We start from the raw sequence: 6,000 nt of genomic DNA on the forward strand, positions 1-6,000 counted from the left end.
ATATGGATGCTAAGATTCTCAACAAGATCCTAGCAAACAGGATCCAACAGCACATTAAAAAAATTATACACCATGACCAGGTGGGATTCATCCCTGGGCTACAAGGATGGTTCAACATTCGCAAATCAATCAATGTGATAGAACAAATTAATAAGAGAAGAGAGAAGAACCACATGGTCCTCTCAATTGATGGAAAAAGCATTTGACAAAATCCAGGATCCATTCCTGATTAAAATGCTTCAAAGTATAGGGATAGAGGGAAAATGCCTGAACTTCATCAAATCTATCTATGAAAGACCCACAGCAAATATCATCCTCAATGGGAAAAAGCTTGTGTCCTTCCCACTGAGATCAGGAACACGACAAGGATGCCCACTCTCACCACTCTTGTTCAACATAGTATTAGAAGTCCTAGCAACAGCAATTAGACAACAAAAGGAAATAAAAGGTATCCAAACTGGCAATGAAGAAGTCAAACTCTCTTTCTTTGCAGGGACATGATTCTTTATATGGAAAACCCAAAAGACTCCACCCCTAAACTACTAGAACTGATACAGCAATTCAGCAACGTGGCTGGATACAAGGTCAATGTACAGAAATCAGTGGCTTTCTTATACACTAACAATGAAAATACAGAAAGGGAAATTAGAGAATCGATTCCATTTACTATAGCACCAAGAACCATAAGATACCTGGGAATAAACCTAACCAAAGAGGTAAAACATCTGTACTCAAGGAATTACAGAACACTCATGAAGGAAATTGAAGAAGTCACAAAAAGATGGGAGACCATTCCATGCTCTTGGATCGGAAGAATAAACATTGTTATATACTTTTAATGCTATTCCGATCAACATTGCACTGGTATTCTTCAAAGAGTTGGAGAAAATAATCCTAAAATTTGTATGGAATCAGAAGAGACCCCGAATCGCTAAGGATTTCAAGCTTCACTACAAAGCTGTGAACACCAAGACAGCATGGTACTGGCATAAAAACAGACACATAGACCAATGGAACAGAGTAGAGAGCCCAGATATGGACCCTCAACTCTATGATAAATTAATCTTCGACAAAACAGGAAAAAATATACAGTGTAAATAAGACAGTCTCTTCAATAAATGGTGCTGGGAAAACTGGGCAGCTATATGTAGAAGAATGAAACTCGACCACTCTCTTACACCGTACACAAAGATAAAATCAAAATGGATAAAAGACCTCAATGTGAGACAGGAATACATCAGAATCCTAGAGGAGAACACAGGCAGTCATCTCTTCAATATCAGCCACAGCAACTTCTTTCAAGATATGTCTCCAAAGGCAAAGGAAACAAAAGCGAAGATGAACTTTTGGGACTTCATCAAAATCAAAAGCTTCTGCACAGCAAGGGAAACAGTCAAGAAAACAAAGAGGCAACCCACGGAATGGGAGAAGATATTTGCAAATGACAGTACAGACAAAAGGTTGATATCCAGTATCTATAAAGAACTCCTCAAACTCAACACACGCAAAACAGATAATCATATCAAAAAATGGGCAGAAGATATGGACAGACACTTCTCCAATAAAGACATACAAATGGCTATCAGACACATGAAAACATGTTCATCATCACTAGCCATCAGGGAGATTCAAATTAAAAGTACATTGATATATCACCTTACACCAGTTAGAATGGCCAAAATTAGCAAGACAGGAAACAACATGTGTTGGAGATGATGTGGAGAATGGGGAACCCTCTTACACTGTTGGTGGGAATGCAAGTTGGTGCAGCCTCTTTGGAGAACAGTGTGGAGATTCCTCAAGAAATTAAAAATAGAACTTCTCTATGACCCTGCCATTGCACTCCTGGGTATCTACCCCAAAGATACAGATGTAGTGAAAAGAAGGGCCATCTGTACCCCAATGTTTATAGCAGCAATGGCCACAGTCGCCAAACTGTGGAAAGAACCAAGATGTCCTTCAACGGATGAATGGATAAGGAAGATGTGGTTCATATACACTATGGAGTATTATGCCTCCATTAGAAAGGACGAATACCCAACTTTTGCAGCAACATGGACAGGACTGGAAGAGATTATGCTGAGTGAAATAAGTCAAGCAGAGTGAGTCAATTATCATATGGTTTCACTTATTTGTGGAACATAACAAAAAGCATGGAGGACATGGGGAGTTAGAGAGAAGGGGGTTGGAAGGGGAGGTGAATCATGAGAGACTATGGACTCTGAAAAACAATCTGAGGTGTTTGAAGTGGCGGGGGGTGGGAGGTCGGGGTACCAGGTGGTGGGTATTATAGAGGGCACAGATTGCATGGAGCACTGGGTGTGGTGAAAAAATAATGATACTGTTATGCTGAAAAAATAAATGAAAAAAATTTTTAAAAAATAAGGGTTTATACAATGTCTTTCCAAGCTTGGTGGGCAAGATGATATGATCTTAGTAATGTTAATGATTCAGGCTAGCCATAATTTTATCTGCTTTCTTAACAATAGATGCAGGGGATTAGTTGAATGGATAAACAAAAGGTACCATGGAGTTTTGTGTTCTCAAGACACAAGCATTAATCTGTAGTCCAAATTAGGACATAATTTAGATACAATATTTCAGTGATAAGGGCCTGAAATCAGAGCAGAAAAATAATAGAAGAGTTTAAATTTTTATTATAGTCCATAACTGCACAAGGATAAGAAACTTAACAGTTGGGTAAGACGGAATAACAATTTCTCAATAGCAGTATTTTTTCTCCAATCTTAGGGAAGATATTAAAAATTCATTGTGTTGATTTAGACTGGGGCTGAGGTCTCTATCCTTCTACACCATAAGAGAAGTCAGGCTTGCCATTTTGTTTTGTATCTTCACAAAGAATGGCGACTAGAACATCTGACCATGATTAGAGTCATTACCATTTATTCATTCAAAAATTACTTTTTAGATGTTTATTATGTGTTGGGCTTAAGCTTTGTTTTGGAGAATACAAAGATGCTAGTGACAGCTGTATGTGTAATTTTCCTTTTACAGCAAAGGGTGAGAATTCTACATTATTTTAGACATCTCAGATTCCTTTTTTCATATCTGATACAAGCAACATACCCTCCATCTCATTCATCTTCTTATTCCCTGCAATGATCTGGAAATACATCTTTAATATTCAATTTATATTCATTATTTAAGACTTATATTTAGTTTCTACTGTAGCCAGGATCAGGGGAGTAAGTGCCCCTCGCTCTGGGGTTCCAAAGAGACAGGTTTGGCCACTCACTGCTGACAAAATACAAAGGCAAAAGAATTCATGGTGGTGAAACAAGAAAGGAATTTATTTCAGTGACACTAACTCAAGGAACACAGGGGACTAGCATCTCAAAGACTGTGTCCAAAGTACCAAAGTGCCAAAGTCCTCCCAGACATACAAGGGAGATGTGGGAAATGTGAGCTGGTAGGGTCAGGCAGGCAATAAATTGAAATTGATCATTGTCTTGGAGATATTGTTATGGCGTCTTGCTGACTGGACAGTTCTTATTGCTTGAGAGGTTAATTTCAGTTCCCCTCAGGAGATGTTTTGTCCTCAGGGTCTTTCCCTAAGTGAAGTGATAAACTGGAAAGAAGAATTTAATTAATTAGAAAGTTTGAGGTCACAATGGAGGTAGCTGAAACCCTCTTTCACTACTTAATCCTAGAGCTCCATAAATCAATTTCCAACTCAAGTGGAAATTGGGATTATTTAGTAATCTTAAATTGTTAGAGACTCTTTGAAGAAAAATTTAAAATATTTTACTATTCCTTTGGGAGATGTGAAATTATTCAAGTTATATGATTAAGGAATACAGAGTGCACACTGAAGAAGGAGACTGATAGAGCTGCTACTTTAAATTCCAGAAATATTAATCTATTCATGATAAAATTCAAGAACTTGAAGAATGTGTCATAAATATGACAGTATATTTTTGCAATAACACTTATATGATGTTTATGTATGGGCCAAAATATTATTTAAAATTATGCATTATGGGGAAGCTGTTATTACATCCAGAGATCTGGAAAATTGCTTTAATATATATGACCTCATCTTTGCCTGATTATGTAAGGGTGGAAGGATAATTTTCCCTTTACTGTTGGCTGAGACCATGCTGTAATAAAAGACAGATTAACTGGAGAAAAACAGAAGTTTAATAACATGTATACTTCCTGTATACATGGGTGATATTTAAGATAACTGAATAACTCTTTGAAATGGCCCAAGGCCACTACTTTAACACCTTCAACCAAAGACAAAAGAAGTTGTCTGGGGTGGAGAGGGAGCCAGTTGTGGGAAATTATCAGGCAAAGGGTAGTAAATGAGGGTATGGTTATTACACAGATTTAAATCATTGCCTTCCCCTTTGATAAGAATTTCTAGAGACAGGATCATCCTCCACTTCCTGACACAGAGAGGTACACCCTTATAAATGGAGATTTCTCTTATAAATGTAAATGTCTTGGGAAAAGTACCCTCTCAGTTTTCAGAACTGTATCTTTGTTATTTCTTGAAGAAGAAGAAGAAGGGGAAGAAGAAGAAGAAGAAGAGGAAGAAGAAGAAGTCGTCAAAATAATACCATACCACAGAGGCACATTTTGGGGTATTATAGTCTGCTCTCTTTAGTTATCTCTGCAAAGACCCTGTTTCCAAATAAGGTCATATCTATATTGAGGGGAGAATGCACTTCTGAAAGTCACTTTGCTAAGTAGTGCAGTACCCAAAGGAAATACTATTAATAACAGTTTTAAATAATAACATACCTCTGATGAGCATAGCGCTTTATATGCTTTCAGTATTTTTAGCAGAATCTGCTTTTATATCAATGTCGCCAGCACACTATAAGGGCATTTGCATGAGTTGTATTTCCCACAATGCCAGCTTTATTCAGCCATAAAGCAAGGTGGGATTACAAATTCAATGACATTTCAGTACACATTTAATTTGGCTTCATAAAAGCCAAACAAAGCAAATCACAATACAAAGTTATATAGCAAACAAGATACAACAAGGTGTTACAGGATTTTTTTTTCTCCTTTGGTACCATGGTTCTTGATCACACCACCTTGAAGAATGAAGAGGTAGACCAGACAGAGTGGTGGTCAGCAAAACAAGGTTTATTGAGTGACAGTAAAGAGGCAGTACAAAAGAGGGAGTGGACCTGCTGAGCAGGGAACCCTACATGAGTCTCTATCCATGGGATCATGACCTGAGCTGAAAGCAGGCACTTAACTAATTGAGCCACCCAGGCATCCCTGAAGGCAGATTTTAGGATGAACTTCCTAAATGACCTCAAAGCAGCTTCACAAAATTAACTCTCCAGGAGAACTCCTCCTCAGGAATCTAGTGCTATTGCTAGAAAATTTAGGGTCATTTGAACCTGCTATGATCTACTCCAGCAATGTAGATGCTTAACTCTAACAATGCATAAAGTTTGTATCTTTTGTGAATGTATCTGATTGGCAGAACTAAAATTAACTTTAGATTCCTAGCTTCAAGGACAGCTGAAAATGTAGCCTTTGAAGCCTTTGGATATAGATAGACATATTTGAAGGAGTTTGGAAAATGCAGAATGTGTAAGTTCATAATAAAACACTGGTACAGTAATGATGTGCAGAAGAGTAGTCTAAATTACTCACATCAACATATCAAATAAACATTATTGTCATCCTCAATTAACAGATGGAATACCACATAAAGTACTCTGCAAGGACAGTTTTCCAAGAGACACTGTTGTGATACATAAAGCCAAATTACTTTTAAGTAAATTGCATCTGACTGGCTTTATAACATTTAATTAAAACTAACATTATTTAAGATAATAATAATTGTTTTAATTTATTAAGCCCTGGGAGGTACCAGGCATGTTTGTTAGCCTTTGTAAGCCTTGTCTAAATAAATATTTATAACTACCCTCTGAGGAAAATTCCTACTATTCTCTTTAATTTTTGATCAGAAAACTGATGCACTGAGAGTTTAACTAATTTGTCTGA

General features: G+C 37.2%; 1 pseudogene across 1 annotated transcript in view; it reads right to left on the minus strand.

The window, feature by feature from the left end:
* The window catches only part of LOC309870316 (olfactory receptor 6C2-like), an 80,093-nt pseudogene extending 75,310 nt beyond the window's left edge, over positions 1 to 4,783 (minus strand). The window contains exon 1 of the transcript in view: positions 4,771 to 4,783. The product of the transcript in view is annotated as an olfactory receptor 6C2-like (transcript). The remainder of the gene's footprint in view (positions 1 to 4,770) is intronic.
* Between the last annotated feature and the right edge of the window lie 1,217 nt (positions 4,784 to 6,000).

The sequence above is a fragment of the Mustela nivalis genome, assembly GCF_964662115.1.
Source record: "Mustela nivalis genome assembly, chromosome: 7".
Lineage (NCBI taxonomy): Eukaryota > Metazoa > Chordata > Mammalia > Carnivora > Mustelidae > Mustela > Mustela nivalis.